This window comes from Pleurodeles waltl, chromosome 6 (genome assembly GCF_031143425.1).
Source record: "Pleurodeles waltl isolate 20211129_DDA chromosome 6, aPleWal1.hap1.20221129, whole genome shotgun sequence".
NCBI lineage: Eukaryota > Metazoa > Chordata > Amphibia > Caudata > Salamandridae > Pleurodeles > Pleurodeles waltl.
The window spans coordinates 278,778,649-278,794,337 of NC_090445.1; the positions used below are offsets into that span (position 1 = coordinate 278,778,649).

The window sequence follows — 15,689 nt, forward strand, 5'->3', positions numbered from 1 at the left end:
GTAAGAAGAATAAACACTATTACGTAAAAAGTATTTACTGCTGCAGGACCTGTTTATCAGTGGATATAAAACAACTACACAGAATATAAAAAATCAGCAAGAAGGCATGTTTAAAAAAACGACAAAAGTAAAATGGCCATTCTAACGTGATTAAAATGTTATCTGAAACCCAACACTCATCTACTTCTGTGTGCTACACTAAGAGAGCATGATAGACAGAGCAATTTGCATTCTCAAGTTTCTTAGAGTTTCTTCGGGAGAAGAGACACTGCATACCTTGATGACAGCAGAGGCTAGAAGACAGTGTTTCCTGCAGCAGAGGTGTGAAGACAGGACGAAGGGCAAACACATGCTGCAGTAGTGGTCTTCCTCCGGGACTCAGTTTTATTGGCTTCAAGCGATATGTAGCATCTGGGAAGTGTGAAGTGTGCTGGCATAGGTGAGACTTTCTGGCAGAGGAGGTGTACACCAGCACTGGTTCATCATATTTATTCTTGATTAAAATTTGCACCACATTAAATATTCCATTGCTGTGTGTAATGTTCAACGCTACTGCAGCCGTTCATAACAACTGTGACTGCCAAATCCCACATCACTATTTCATATGACATATAAAGCATTCTATACTCTTACCACATACTCACTAAGATCCCTCACCCACACACACAACCTAGAATTAACCGTTTTCTTCTTTTAACAACAAAACTCCACGCATACCTATGCTACAAAAAGAATCCTAAGTTACACCAACGTCTACTCCATGTCCCCTTAAACTGACTGCAACACAAAACCATCAAATTTCTTAGGACAAAACGTATTTCTCACACTAGGTCTCATCGCATTCTCTCAGCCCCCAGCGTCCTCACCACAACATCACTAGGAAACTCGTGAGGAACAACTAACCCCTTACGATTTAAAGAAATTCCAGGTCATTCAACACCCAGGAACACATTACCACCATCATTTCTCTCTTCAACTACAATGCTGCCTGGAGACACACTACCTTGCCACACCGATACCCTATTAAAATTCCACACTGTTCCACTTTCCACTCTCACTGCTGTCTTGAAAACTTGAATAACATTATGAGGAGGTGGAAAACCTATACCACTGCTCCTGTTTTTTATTCTGACTAGTTAGCCAACTTGGATTTTTACTTTTGAGAAATAGCCTCTTCTAAAATCCATTTTACATTTAATTTCTTCCTTAACTCTCTCCATGTGCTTGATTATACATGTCTTCCTAATCATGGACTATTTCTTCTCCTTCATGTTTTCTAAAGCGCACAACCTCGAACCAGGAATCTGCCCCCAGAACCTTTGAAAAGGGGTACAACTAGTGTAGAATGAACAGTAGTGTGAAACACTAACAACATTGACTTGAGACATTTCCTCCACTCCAAATCTGAATTACATTCTAACTGGACAGATTCCTATAATAGTCTATTGAACCACTCATCTTGACCATTTGTGTCCTGGTGGAATATGGACATTTTCTTATGTTTAACCTCTATACTTTTCAAAAATTCCTCAAAACAGTTGCTTTCAAATTAGGAGCCACTGTCAGATATTAAACTTTCATAGATACTTTTTCCAGGGAAAACACATCATCCCAAAATCTGATGATGTTCTTAGTCTCTACGTTTTTCACCATTCTGACCTCTGACCGTTTTGAAAAGTAGTCAGTTAGAACAATCTGGAAAAGCTTACCTCAAAGGAAATGCTGCAAAAGGGCCAATTACATTAATACCCACTTGTCTCCAAGGACCTCCAGGCAGTTCCAAGAGAAGATTCTATCTTAATGGACTTAGCGGTTTTATCACTATTGGTGTATGACATCTATCCCAGTTGTCAGTAACAGCATTCATAGAGGGCTACCAGTACAATTCTGTTGCCCGTCATTTGGTCAATGACATGCTAGATGACCTTCATGACACCGATAAATAATCTCGTCTTGTAGGTAATCAGAAGGTACAGTTTTATCACACTTGGACATACAATCTGCATGTACTCTTTTGCAACCGTGAACATATTCAATCTTGTAACAGAAAATGTGTAATCTACTTAGCCTTCTTGCAGTGAACTTGGAGACAAGATATTTACTAAAGGCTTATGATTTGTCCTGATAGTATAATCTGTGCCCCAAACATAAGTTCTGTAATACCCAGAACCCTAAATACAAGATAATGGCTCTTTCTCATTAACAGAATAGTTAGGTTTAGCTTCCCTTAATCCTCTCGAATCATAAGGAGCCACCCATTCCTTCTTCCCATCTCTCTGCGTCCAACCACCTCCAATATCTACAGCACTCACTTCCACAGAAATTATGCATTCTTTGTCTGTTTCGAAAGGGTTTAAACAAGGTTCCCCTATTATTTCCCCTTTTAGTGAATTGAAAGCATTCTATTGATCAAACACTCCATTCAGATTTCACATCCTACCTCAACAAAGTCGTCCTTAAATGCTCAACTTTGGAAGCATAATGTGGAGCAAACTTTCAATAGAATTAAGTTAACCTGATGAAAGAAGACCATTGTTCCTTGGATTGTGGTATAAGTGCATTACAAATCACTTTAACCAGACATATGTGGGTGTGATTCCTACAGATTAGATGCAATGTCCTAGATACTCTACCTTGTCACTTGCAAAACAATATGTATCCATTTGAAGTGTCAACCCTTTCCTGTGCAAAGCCTACAAATATATCGACAAATGTTTATGTTCTTCCATGTCTTTCCCAAAAAACAATATGACATCATGGAAAATGACAGCACTTTTTATGCCTTCAAGTTTCTCCGTAGACATTCACCCTATTGGCAGGTCAAGTTGGGTAACCTTGAAACAGCTAAACATAATCTCTCTATTTCCGCTTTAAAAAAAAAAGATATTAGTGATACTTAGCTAGTAACGTTTAACTTATGTAAAATTGGTTAAGATCTTGCATTACTTATCTTTTATGTTTTTTGAGTATTTGATTGGCTAATCCTTGCCCCATGTATCATATCCTAAAACGTAAAGCTGACACTACTGACACTACTAAATGGTACCCCTTTGAAGTCAGCCTTCTAATGTTGGGGAACATTTGCCACTGCTTGTATGTTTGCCCACTGCCTGACAAGTGGGTTTTTACAGTTTCATCAGAGGTTCCCAATAGGTAAAAGTATCTGTGCCTCCGATACCAATACTACATTTTCAGGACAAGCTGCACCCTACCATCACTTTGATAGATAAACACGCTATGTTTATTTCCCCAGGTTGACCACTACTTCTAAAGCTGGCCAAAACACAGGTAGAGGAGTCAACACTTGCATTAAACAGACATGGACACAGCATACCACCGTAGGCTCGATGTTCGCAATCTATCGGGGATGCTGAAGGACATATTTAGTGTTTTACCAATTTGCAATCATTATTTCATTTGTGTTTTTCATTGATATACAACAGTAGAAATATATAGGTTTTTACTATTTGTTGTTGCTCCCTGTATTTTTCTGGAATTCCATTTATAGTTCCCAGTATTGCCCAAGAGTTCTCCATAGTTATTCATAGTCCATCTAATCCAGCTTACCTTACGCTTTTGTGCTTTGACTTTGCACTTTTCCACTTTTATCTTCCATTGTCAGTGTGTGGCATACCCACCAAGTACTGTACATGGGATAGATCTGCCAGGGCCTCTTTCTACTTTCCTTATACTTAGAATGAGAATCTCTGTTGCATGAATCCCTGAATGCAGAAATTACCTTCCTGTAGATTTTGTACCCACACAAGCCAATTCCATTTTTCACATCAACCTAAAGGACCTTTGGGGGGAGTACTGTTACCACAGTAACACCCAAGTCACCAGAAATATGAGCTACAGATACATCCTGTTAATTGGATTTTTACCAATCTATATTTGATTCTTTCTAATGAATTTGGCTCAATATTGGCTAAAACAGCCAATATATTAAACATAACTGCTCTTTCAAATCTGTAGAAGGCTTGCAGCTTGAGGAACGTTTTATTCTGAGACTCTTGCTGTTCAACAGGGTTATCCTGGGGCCTATTCTGGTCCTGATTGAAATAACATTCTCTTATCAGTGTAATTTCTGGAGCTACTGAATTAGAATACATAGACTGTATTCCGAGTGAAGTGAAAGTCAAATGTCTTTCCAGATATCCTTCTCAAATAGAAATCCATTATGTGAGATGTGTTGGGATATACTGTTCACTTCCAGAAGATTATGCCTGTTTTATTTACAGTGCAGATGATTTCTTGAGGCTATGATGCAGCAAACCATCACCTGAAAACATGTTGAGATATATTTGCGACAAATGGTGAAGTTGCTATGTCTTTCTAAGGTAGACAAGTTGTGCCGGATTGTGGTTAAATGGTCTCATTTGCTGGAAGAAAAAAAAAATGCAGGCTCTGTTACATAGGGCTTGGATGGTCTCTCCCAATAATGCATATTTCCACATATTAGTACCCAGAGAAAGAAGCTGTTTATTTCATTTGACGCAAGAAGTTACTGGTAGTCCTCTCTACCCATCTCTCCAGCGAAATACTTCAGTGTCTTTTTTTCATATATCATGGTATCCCATTTGTCGCAGAAGATCTATTAGAATACAGTGGACTTTTCTCCACAAAAGTGTTGAGCACATCAGGCAATTGATTCAGAGGCTTCGGACGGATACTTCTAACCTGAGATTGTGAACACCCTACGGCACCAGACTGGATTTGTAGAATTTTCTCAGTAAGCACCTTGTAAGCCAGTCAGTGGTTTTGTGTGGCTCTGTTCAATTTAGTCTTTGCCTGGAAGTGTTGCCCAAGTAACATATAACCGTCTCCCCTGCACACTGACATTAATTTATTTCTTTCTGCACCTTCAGACGCGACCCAGAACTCATTCCCTTATTTTCTTGTAACTTGTCACATCTATTTTCCTAATACGTTTCACAGTGTGCAAGGAATTATGTCCCCTGCAAAAACCATAAGATTCAAACTCTTCAGGGACTTTCACAAACAGATGTCTGTGACAGATCCCCCACCAGGTATGTCTTGGTGCCTGGGTTTGTCATGCATCTTCAAATCATGCTGGGACTGCTTTAGAATGGACCCAAGGCTATTCAGGACTGCAATGGTTGGCTGTACGTTTCATAGCACTATCAGAAGATGCAAAAAAGGCCGGTCTCACTCAAAATCAAGAATGCAGATGTGTTCTTCCTCTTGAGATCATTCCTGGGAGAGATCCTCTTCCCACTTCAATCTTTGGGTAACTCAAAATCTTAGAAAATTAAGAAGTTGAAACCTGATTCTCCTTCATCCTGTCACTCTCCTAAGGGGAAGTTGCATGGGTATCGAGTTGTCTCTCAATCTTGGTCCCGGTCCCCTACCTCAGATCAGATACTCCAACTCGTGATTTAGCCTGACTTTAGGGGCCTGTCAGCAACACTGCACCAGATCAAAGCCTTTAAAGAGGCCATGTTATGCATTTTGGCACCCTTCTGGCTCCCTCTGGCATGCCTCTGGGGCCCAAGGATCTGAGGAAACGTCCAGTCTGATTACCACTGGTGGATCTGTCCCCTGCGCTGTCTGCACCTCTTGACCCCACTGATGGATCTGCCTGATTATAGGCTGACAACGAGATCCTCACTAGTTCCTTTCCCTGCATGTCGATGCTGACACCACTGAGGCCAGAGGAAGTACTGATTGTCTTCTCAGACTTTTAAGCAAATCCAACGTGATCGCTCTCGAAGTTGCGCCTACCTCAGGCTGAACCGCATCAACTCCATTCAGACTCTGAATGAACACTCCCTTTATCCAGAAAAGTTACCTTCATGTCAGATTCAGAACATCATGATGGACTTGACGGGAATGACATGTCACAATTTCATGACAAGGAGAATCAATTTTTTAGACCTTTAAATGCCAGTGATTTAGACAATACATTGAACTCTCCATCAGGTCTCCCCACAGCGGAATTGGCTTCATTTTGCATTGTGATAAGATAAACTGTGAAAGTTTTGGACTTCCAACTCCCATTTGTTGAGGTGAAAACCAATGTCTTAATGGAACTCCTGCAACTGGGACAAACCTTCTGCAAACCTCTTCTCTTATTCAACAAAGCCCTTACAGAGACTCTGATGGGCACTTGAGAGAAGTTTGGTTCTTGTCCACCACTTATTAGGCAAGTGGCCAGAAGACACAGACCTGACCCTGGATGCCCACCCTTACTCCTTCAACATCATATGTCTGAAAGCCTAGTGGTTCAGGAATCCATGAGCACATTCAACCCAAATGTATTCGCTACTACTTCTCCTGATAGGGAATCCCTATGCATGGAGACATTCAGCAAGTAGATGTTCTCCTCAACCAGCTTAACCCTCTGCTCAGTTACGATGTTCACATGCATTGTGGGATATGGTGGAGAATTCCTTACCTACAGCATATTATCCAGGATGGACAAGACAGCAAAATATGTCATTGTATCTGGGCTGGACACCGCTGACTATTAGGCAGGGGTTAATCCATGGGCTTTTTAAGTGACATTCAGATGCCATTCAATGGCATGAGTCTCTTAGATGCAACACAGACGTGCCCTGCAATGTTAAAAAGACAGCAGAGCTACAACACGCTCCCTTAGCCTTTTCGCCCCCATGCAGCAGTTCTGCTCCTTTTGAGATTTTGGATGGGGCTTGGCACAGAGACCACACCAAGGCCCACCTCAGCAGCAACATATCCCTCAGTCCTTCCAAGTTGGAGATCTGGCTGCCTCTAGGGGCAGTGCATTGTTCATTTTCTGGCCATTGCCTTAAAACCCCATTAGATGAAGCATAGCCATCCCGTTGAAAGCAGGATATAATTTTACCTCCACAGGTGGCAGAGGATTTCATCTGACAGATGGGTGCTTCCAATAGCTCAGCAGAGATATTCTTTGTTTGCACCATAGTGACTATCAGAGGACCACTTGTCTATCTTACCAGAAAGTCCAAGCTCTTTTGGACAAAGAAGCTATCAAGAGTGTCTGACATAGTAAACAGGGACTGGATGTGACTCCTGTTATTTCCTGGAGCCAAATTGAAATGGAGAGGCCTACATCCTATTTTAGATATTCAACCTTTCAGCTTCTTTCTACGAAAGGTCAAGTTCAAGATGATCAAACTGGCCCACGTTCTTTCTGCCCTGGGACCAGACAACTGAATAGTTTTGTTAGATTTTCAAGGTGCTTGTTTTCACATCCACGTCCTACAGTCCCACTATGTTATCTGCAGTTCATTGTGGGCCACAATCATTTTCAGATCTCTGTGCTCCCTTTCAGCCACATGAGCACCCCTCAGATATTCACGGAAGTGATGCCGGGGGTCACTGCACATCTTCGGAATATAGAAATACCATTCTTCCCATACCTCGATGCAGGCTGTTGAAGACTGGCTTGCCACAGTCGGTTTTGGACCACCTTCAGACAACGGCAGTCTGCTCACATCTTTAGGGTTCTTGATCACTGTGCCAAAGTCACACCTTACTTCTTCCCAGAGGCTCTCATTCAGTGGAGCTGTTCTGGATGTAGCGTTTTTTCATGCTTTTCCACTGGCTCCTTGAGTCCAGGACGTTCAGGCTGTGATCCTGATGTGTCGATCTCTGTCCTGAGATTGATTGAGGCTCTGTGGATTATTGGCTGGCTAGCGTCTTGCATCCTGCTTGTGGAACACCCCAGAGGGCGCATGCAGGCTCTGCTGTGAGATCTGAAGTCTCAGTGGTCTCAACACCAAAAAAAACTGATTCCATTCAGGTTTCGAAGAAGACTGTGGAAGACTTCTAGTGGTGGCTGCTTAACGGTAGTTGGTCAGGTGGCAGACACTTCTCCCTACCCCACCCAGAGTTAATGTTGTGACAGATGCATTGTTCGGTTGGGAAGCCCATCTAGGAAAGGTGGAGATCACAGGACTGGTCTCCAGCGCAGACCCTTCTCCAGATCAGTTGATTGGACTGGCGGGCAATTTTCTTTCCACTGAACTCCTTTGTCCTGTCCATCAAGGGGAGGGTGGTTCAGGTTCTCACAGACAAAACCACTGCTATGGGGTACTGCAACAAACGGTGCAGAGTGGGGTTCAGGGTTCTTTGCCAGGAGACTCTTCGCCACTGGAACTGACTGAGCCACCAGGGCATCCTCCTGGTAGCAAACCACCTGGCAGGATCTTTGCGTGCCAAGGCAGATGAACTCAAGTTAGCATTGCATAGAGGATTACCAATGGCAATTACACTCAGAGGTGGTGCAAGACATCTTCAAGCAGTGTGGGCAGTCCGTGCTCGATCTTTTTGCCTGTGCTGAGATCATGCAGTGTCCAGGCTTTTGCATGTTGGAGATCCATCTGAGGCGCTTTCCGCCTAAAATGGAGTCCAGGACCCCTCTATGCCTTCCCGACTTTGCCCCTCCTGCCCACATTTCTGAAGAAGATCAGTAACGACTGGGCACAAGACATCTTAATGGAACTGGATTGGGCCAGGAGAGCATAGTACCATGAGCTCTATCGTCTTATTAGTCTCCTGCTTCAGGAGGATAGTCTGTCACAAAAACAGAGTAGAGTCCTGCATCTGGGTCTGCACAACCTTCACATTTTTGCTTGCAGATTGAGCAGCAAAAGTTAACTTCTTTTGACTTGGTTGTCCAGCTACAAAAACTATTGATGATGGATGCTGGAAGAGGTTGGTAGCTTGGTGTACCTCTGACAGCCACAACCCCTGCAAGCCAGGTTGTCAGATGTACTGCTTTTCTTTCTGTCTGTAGCTCATCAAAGACTTGCTGTGGCCACTGTTAAAGTTTAATTCTTTGCCCTGATGGCCTTTCTATGGTTACCAGATCAACCATTGTTATTTACATCTTCTGTTGTAATGTGTTCTTCAAAGGATTAACTCATGTTTCTTTGCAGACCATTTGTAAGGCCACTGTGGGATCTTAACTTTGTTCTCACATTTGATGTGTACCCCATTTGAACCAATACATAGCGGTCCTCAGTGTTTTGTAATGCTGTAAACAGTTTTCTTCATAGTGATAACGTCAGCTCATCCGGTGAGTGAGTTACAGGTGCTGTCCTTTCAGCCATATAACACTTTTTTCCAGAGAAACTGGTGCTTAGGACTTGGGCAGCAGTCCTACACAAGGTTGTAACAACAGCTTTTCAAATTGGACAGTTTCTCACTATTTCGGTTTCCTTTTCTCCACCTTATCCATCGAAGGAGAAAGAGAAAGTTCATTGCTTGGGCCCCAAGGGAGCCTTGAATTTTTATATTGATCACACCAAGAACCACTAGGTGGACGATCCAGTGGTGTTGGTGTTTGCAGGAACAAAGTAAGGTAAGACACTGCAGAAAATAACCATTTCAAGGTGTATAGTTCTCTCCATCAAACTCTGCTATGCGGTTGTAAAGCAGTACCCCGCAGAGGGCTTAAGGGCTCGTTACACTAGAGCCAAGGATGCTATAACTGTGCTGTCATGCAGACTGCCTGTCTTGGACATCTGTCAGGTAACACCGCCCTACATTGGTTCACACATTCATGAAGCACTTCTGCCTTGATAGCCAGGTCTGCTGGTGAGGGAGCATTTAGCCCATGTAAGATTTTTTGTTTCAGCCATTTCACTGATACACCACCTTAGGAGGCACTTGCTTTGGTGTCTATTAACAAGTCGTGGAATCTGTAATTATAAATTATTCATCAGAAAAAGAAGTTACTTCCTTTGGTAACATCCTTTCTGGTGGTTACTCTATCTAATCGTACACTCCTCACCGACCTTTCCACCTTGTAATTCTGTGGAATGGGCCTATTATATCTTCCATCTAAAAAGGTCCCAAGTTAGAGATCTACACACTGTCAATTCTGATCACTTAGTGGCTCTTTGTCCGACAGCACAGATTGAATTCATAAAGAAACTGATGTCAGCCACAGGGGTAGCAGATATGTTACTCCGGTGTCATTTCCAGGGCGGGATGAAGTAGACCCAGAGCCACACAATGCCACCTACTCTTGCTTGGATTTGCTGAGAGAATTCTCTGGATCCAGTCTGGTTCCTGGGGGTATTCATCAGGTGAGAAAATCTATGATTAGTGTATCCACCAGAAAGAGCATTACCAAATCAGTCTGCCTTGTGCCTACTGGACTTATTGACCTCCTGCTTTTTATTGTGCCACTGGAGAGATTCAGGATGCTGCTCCTTCATTGTTCATTCAATTCATTGTTCCTTAAAGAGCAAGTGTAATCTATTTCAAGATAAACTACTGAATTTATAACAAATCTCACCTCAAATGTTGCAATTATAACATATATCAGATGTCTCCCAAATGGTAGTGGAGTCCCTTGTCAAGGCCTTCGTTCAGTGCACATTATCCCTGAAAGGAGTGTAGAATACACAAACATCTGGAATTTTGAGTTGTCACAATGGCTATGGCTGTGATTACCCCCTCCATGCAGCGAACAGTACCTCTAATATTTACAAACACCATCACAACAATGAGGGGGCGTGTAGACAGGCTCTATTTATCAGAAGAGGCCATGCTGATGTTGTTTTGGGCTCTGGATCCGGAGTAAAAATTCACCTTATTTCACTTGGCAGGAAAAGAGATGGTGCTGATGGAAAGAATCTGATACCTTATGTCTTGTGATACATTTACTGTATATGTGCATTTATGCACATATTGATCATTCCATTGAGCACTAGAACAACGCTGGTTACAAAGAACCTGTTGCCTTAGACGCAATTGATGTTGCATATTTTAAAGCTAATAACGCCCCTTCAGCACACAAATGAGCACAAGATGCCAGGATAGCATTTATTGTCACCCCATTCTATCTGCCAAATAACTATTCTTACATGGTTCTAGTTACTCAAACAGTTTGTCTATACACAGCATTCCATTGCAAGTTGACCTTAATAAGTTAATACTAGGGCTGAGTGCTTGACCTAAATGTATGGCTTTATCTGTCATGCAGAAGGCACTATCAAGAGTTGTAGATTCCAAAATGAGCCGGGGGAAAAGCACAGAAAATCTAAAACCATGTCAAACTTGTATTACTTCTCCTGAACATTCAACGTCAAGTCCAGTCTTTGCACTACTCATTTCTACATTGGATTATCCGAGAGGGAGTGGACACAGTGGTCCTGGGTAATCTATAATCTGAAGCAATGCGCAGCAGCACACGCAGTTGCAGCACAAAGGGGCACAGAACACCGTCTTTGTGCTTTCGCCATTGGCTTCTGGGAAAACGAAGTATTCATATTTTTACGTGGAAATGTAAATATTGCCACTGTAGAGATAACGGATTATAGAGCAGCGTATGGCTTATTTACAATAGTTTAGCACACCAAGGGTATTTTGGGTATATGATGGACATAAGAACTAGAACGTAACGTAATAAAATCGGGCATCGAGGCAGAGTTCCTTCATACACTGAGACAAAAGACCATGGACCCATGGGAGCAGGCGTTCCGCCATTTAATTGATTACTTAGCAGTAGAGCTGAATCTATGCCATATAATCAAGGGGTTTATAAATTAGTTATTTTGAGATTTATTGTCTATAAATGTATTTTAAGCGGATATCCTGAACCTTGCCTGGGCGCCTGTGTTTTAGCAATACGAATACGAAAGCAGAAACTGAAGAGACTTCATCGTGTTTCTTTAAGAGTGACGAGACGGAGAGTAGACTACTGTAGGCGTCATCAGCTGTTTTTTATCTTTAATGGACACCTGCCATCCAAGGGCAGCATATCCTGCTAAGTACCCAAATGGGGGTAGAACCCTTAGATCACATCAGCATGTGAGCCAATGGGAAGCTTTCTCTGACTCCACCTTTGTCAAAGCTATATTAACGGTAGAGTGGGTCCTTGCTGTTTTGCTTATTTAGTAATCATAATATTGTTGTAATATGTAATGAACATCTTTTGAACAAAAGTAGCTTCTGTTGGTTGCACATAACAGGCAACCTTTTGTAATGGAAATCAGGCGAGGCACACACCATATGCATGGCAGGATATATATGATGTATGTGTTATTATCAGAGTAGACTCAATTCTGCAAGTCTGTACTATTCTGAAAATGTAATTGGAATGGTGTAATAGTGATTCGAATTTTTATCCAGACAGAGGCTGAGAGTAAAATAACAATGCAACAGGAGTCACACAAGTCAGTTACTAGCACTAGCAGCGTGACTTGCTGGCTTCTCTCACTGGTCAGTTCCACTGACAGCATATCCAGGTTGAGTCCTCGGTCACAGTATGTTCTTGTAGCTTGGAAAGGTGTACACATATAAAGATGTTATGTTATACTGAGAAGCATTTCGCACGTGAAATTTACCGTCACTTGAAAGGCTATAAATAAATACTTTTACATTTTCTACAATTCATACTCGTAGTCTTTGACGTTTCAGCAACAGAGGTAACTCTTGCACAAATATCAAGAACAAAGAATTTCCTATACCTATCAACAAGACTTTATACATTTTAAGTTGTTAACTAAATGTGCACTTGTGTAGATATTGCCTGAAGTTCGAAGGTTGCCAACTTCCTTATGTCATCTTCTAGGATCAATTTTGCAAATGTTCACAAAGAAGTGAAATGGAAACCAAAAAAGGACTGTGTTGCTCTAAAAGAGACTGATGCGTGTTCCTTAGTTTTACCAGTCTTAGCTCTTGCTTTAATAATTGTTAAAGCACTTTTATTTGGAACAACTAAAAGATGCAACTCACCCAAAATTTCATACAGTGCTGCAAGTGAAATTTGATAATTGTATTCAGACAACATCTTGGAGCAATATTATACTAATGTGTCATTGTCATCATTCCTGTTAAATGTATATATGAATAACCTAATTTTGTACTATGGCAACAACTGCCACCCCACTTTTTTTAATTGAACATGAAAACGTTTTTGAATTCAGTGATCAATGCAATTTAATCCAGCTTGGACTTCCTTGAACGAGGCCTTAAAAACAATGTGCACATAGTCCTCCATAATGCCTCCTTCTGATGCATAATTCTAACTTCATATTTCTGACCTTTATAATATCCCTTGTTGCCAGACTGGATCTGGAGAAATCTTCAACAGATGCTCCTTTATACTGTTATGTGGTGATGTATGGCTCTGTGGGGATTACACTGCCCAAGAATTAGCAAACAATGTACTAGGGAATAATGTCCCCTCCAAAGTCATGTGTCCAAACTGTTTCATGATTGCAGAAAGTAGATGTTGTTCACTGAGTCGCAAGAAATCTATTTATGGTGCTTGGCCTCCAGGCGCGACTTTGTGTGACAATTGTGCCTCATGAAAGGTTATTCAGGACCAACTGTCAAAGCTCTACATTGCTGAGCTGAGCAAAAGAAAAGATCGCGGCCGAAGCGTAGGTCCTACTCGAAACCACATGCCCAGTGTCAGTCTCAAGGCCGCTCTTCTGAAAAATCCACATCCCAGTCAAAGTCTAGACATAAGCAACATTGCAGTGCCGGTCTGACGAGGAGCTTTACCGATGATGAAGCATGACATCCTCTTGGATGTGTGAGGTTATTTGCTCCTAAATTTTAGGACCCCCACATGTGTTCCCTTCTTTCTAATTGGAACAGTGTATTATTTATTTTTCATAGCCTTATCGGGAGGACATACACTGGACCATAACCCCTCCCTATCCCTTTTTTTTTTTGAGTCTATAAGCGCAAGAAAGCCAAGCGGACCTCTGCCCCATTCTTTGCCTCATAGTTTAACAAGAAGTATGGGTCAAGGTACACGTTCCACCCTCCAATGTTTCAACTGACATGCCTCGAACTTCCCTGGCCATCATCGAAGCTGCAGTAGATAGTGGCCTATAAGGAGGCCATTCCGCAGCCCTTTCATGTATTTCTGGCTCAATCTGGCATGCCTTGAGGCCCTGCACTTTCGGAGGGGCCTCCAGCTAAATTTCTGCCAGCAGACCAACCCTAGGTGCAGACTGCCCTGCGCTTAATCTGTGCTGGCTTTTACTCTACACCAATGTCCTTTCCCTGTGCCGAGGCCACTTGCGCCGTTCGACAGTCCAAACCCAGACCTGTGTCGCATTATGAAATCAAAAAGGCACAAGCTATGCTACCGGATTCCAATTCAATATCTCTGACCTGATGCATTCTGTTTTTGTTTTTGATTTGGACCCAGTTGAATAATCATTTGATGCCCTTAAGTCCTCATGATGATGATGAGGAGGAGGGGGTCCAGTACCGTTTTCCTCACTATATTAGGGATTTATTATATGTAGACTTGCAAAACAGCTAGTGGGCTAGAGACATCTCCTGAAATGGAGCTAGACTTGGCACCTGGCCCATCAATGGAAGAAAGGCTTTCTGTAGGGATTCAGAGGCCAACTGAAGCATCTGAAATACTGGTGCTTACTGTAAAAATGAAGGCAAATGTATTGCTTGAGATTGTTCAACCAAGGCCTGCGTCATCAGAGCCATTTTTTGGTGTTTAATTAAGCCCTCAATGGTGCACTTCTGGCATTCTAATCTAATCGGTGCTCATGCCTGCCTGCCAGTCGACTTGTGGCTTGGTGGCATAGGCTGGCCTCAGTTAATCTGGACTTCCTAACTAAGCACCCTACACCAGAGAGTTTGATTGTGCAAGCTTCAACAAGCAAGTTTCATCCAAATTCCTTCCTGACCAGCCCTCCAGATAGGGAGTTCAAAACAATTGATACTTTTGGAAAGATAATGTTTTGTTTTGGAAGCCTTGCACTCAGATACATAAATACAGTTTGCCCTTATGGAAGGTATACCCATGCACTATGGGAAATGGTCAGAGACATCTTGCTGTCTGTCCCAGAGGATCTCAGGGCCACACTAGCATAAACAATACAGGATGGTTAGTACGCAGGCAAGTATATGTTCCAAGCGGGTTTGACAATATGGACTGCATCAGCATAGCATTTGATACCAGTGTTGTATTCAGAAGGCATGTCTGGATGCAGGCAATCAGATTTTATGGTGACGTGCACCCGTCCTTAATAGACATGCCTTTCAGTCGCTCCTGGCTGTTTGAAGAATAGGATAGAATGAGGCAAGCATACTTGCACCACAGCTTGATGTTTGGGAGCTCTTGATGTCAGCAAAGCAATTCCCTAAATCATACAGCAAGTCCAGGGGGTTACACCAGGGGCCTAGCATACAGACCTGCCTGTACCACAGCAACCAGCCCAGTCCTTTCAGGCTGTGGATTTTGTGCCAGCAAAAGCCACTCAAACCTCCAGGGACAGTAGTCCGCCAGTTCATCCTCCCCTGCTGCAGCAGGTTCCAGGAAGCTTTAGTTTGCCACCCTCAGGCACATACCTGGCTGGTGGGAGGCTCAATTTGACATTCTTGGCTGGAGATCGATTATGTCAGACAGGTGGATCCTACAAATTAGTCAAAGAGGCTAAGTAAGCCCCACCATTCATTTCCCCCACCAAATTTCCTTCCCACAACAGACAATCATTCAGGGGATCACACTGCCATCCTGATGTAAGATGGCAACCTTTTGTTTTCAAGGTGTGCCTCTGAGTAGATACCGGACTTGGAAACGTTTGGAAAATGCTACTCGTGTTACTTCCTCATTCCGAAAAAGGACGGAAGCCTAGGGTCAATTTTGGACCTTCACCCACTGAATGTCTTTCTGAGGAAGTACAAGTTCAAAATGCTCACTCTGACTCCGATCCTCTCAGCTC

At 42.5% G+C, this 15,689-nt stretch overlaps 1 protein-coding gene across 1 annotated transcript in view; it reads left to right on the forward strand.

The window, feature by feature from the left end:
• The window catches only part of SMARCD2 (SWI/SNF related BAF chromatin remodeling complex subunit D2), a 631,810-nt gene that overhangs the window by 559,094 nt on the left and 57,027 nt on the right, over nucleotides 1-15,689 (forward strand). The window lies entirely within an intron of this gene.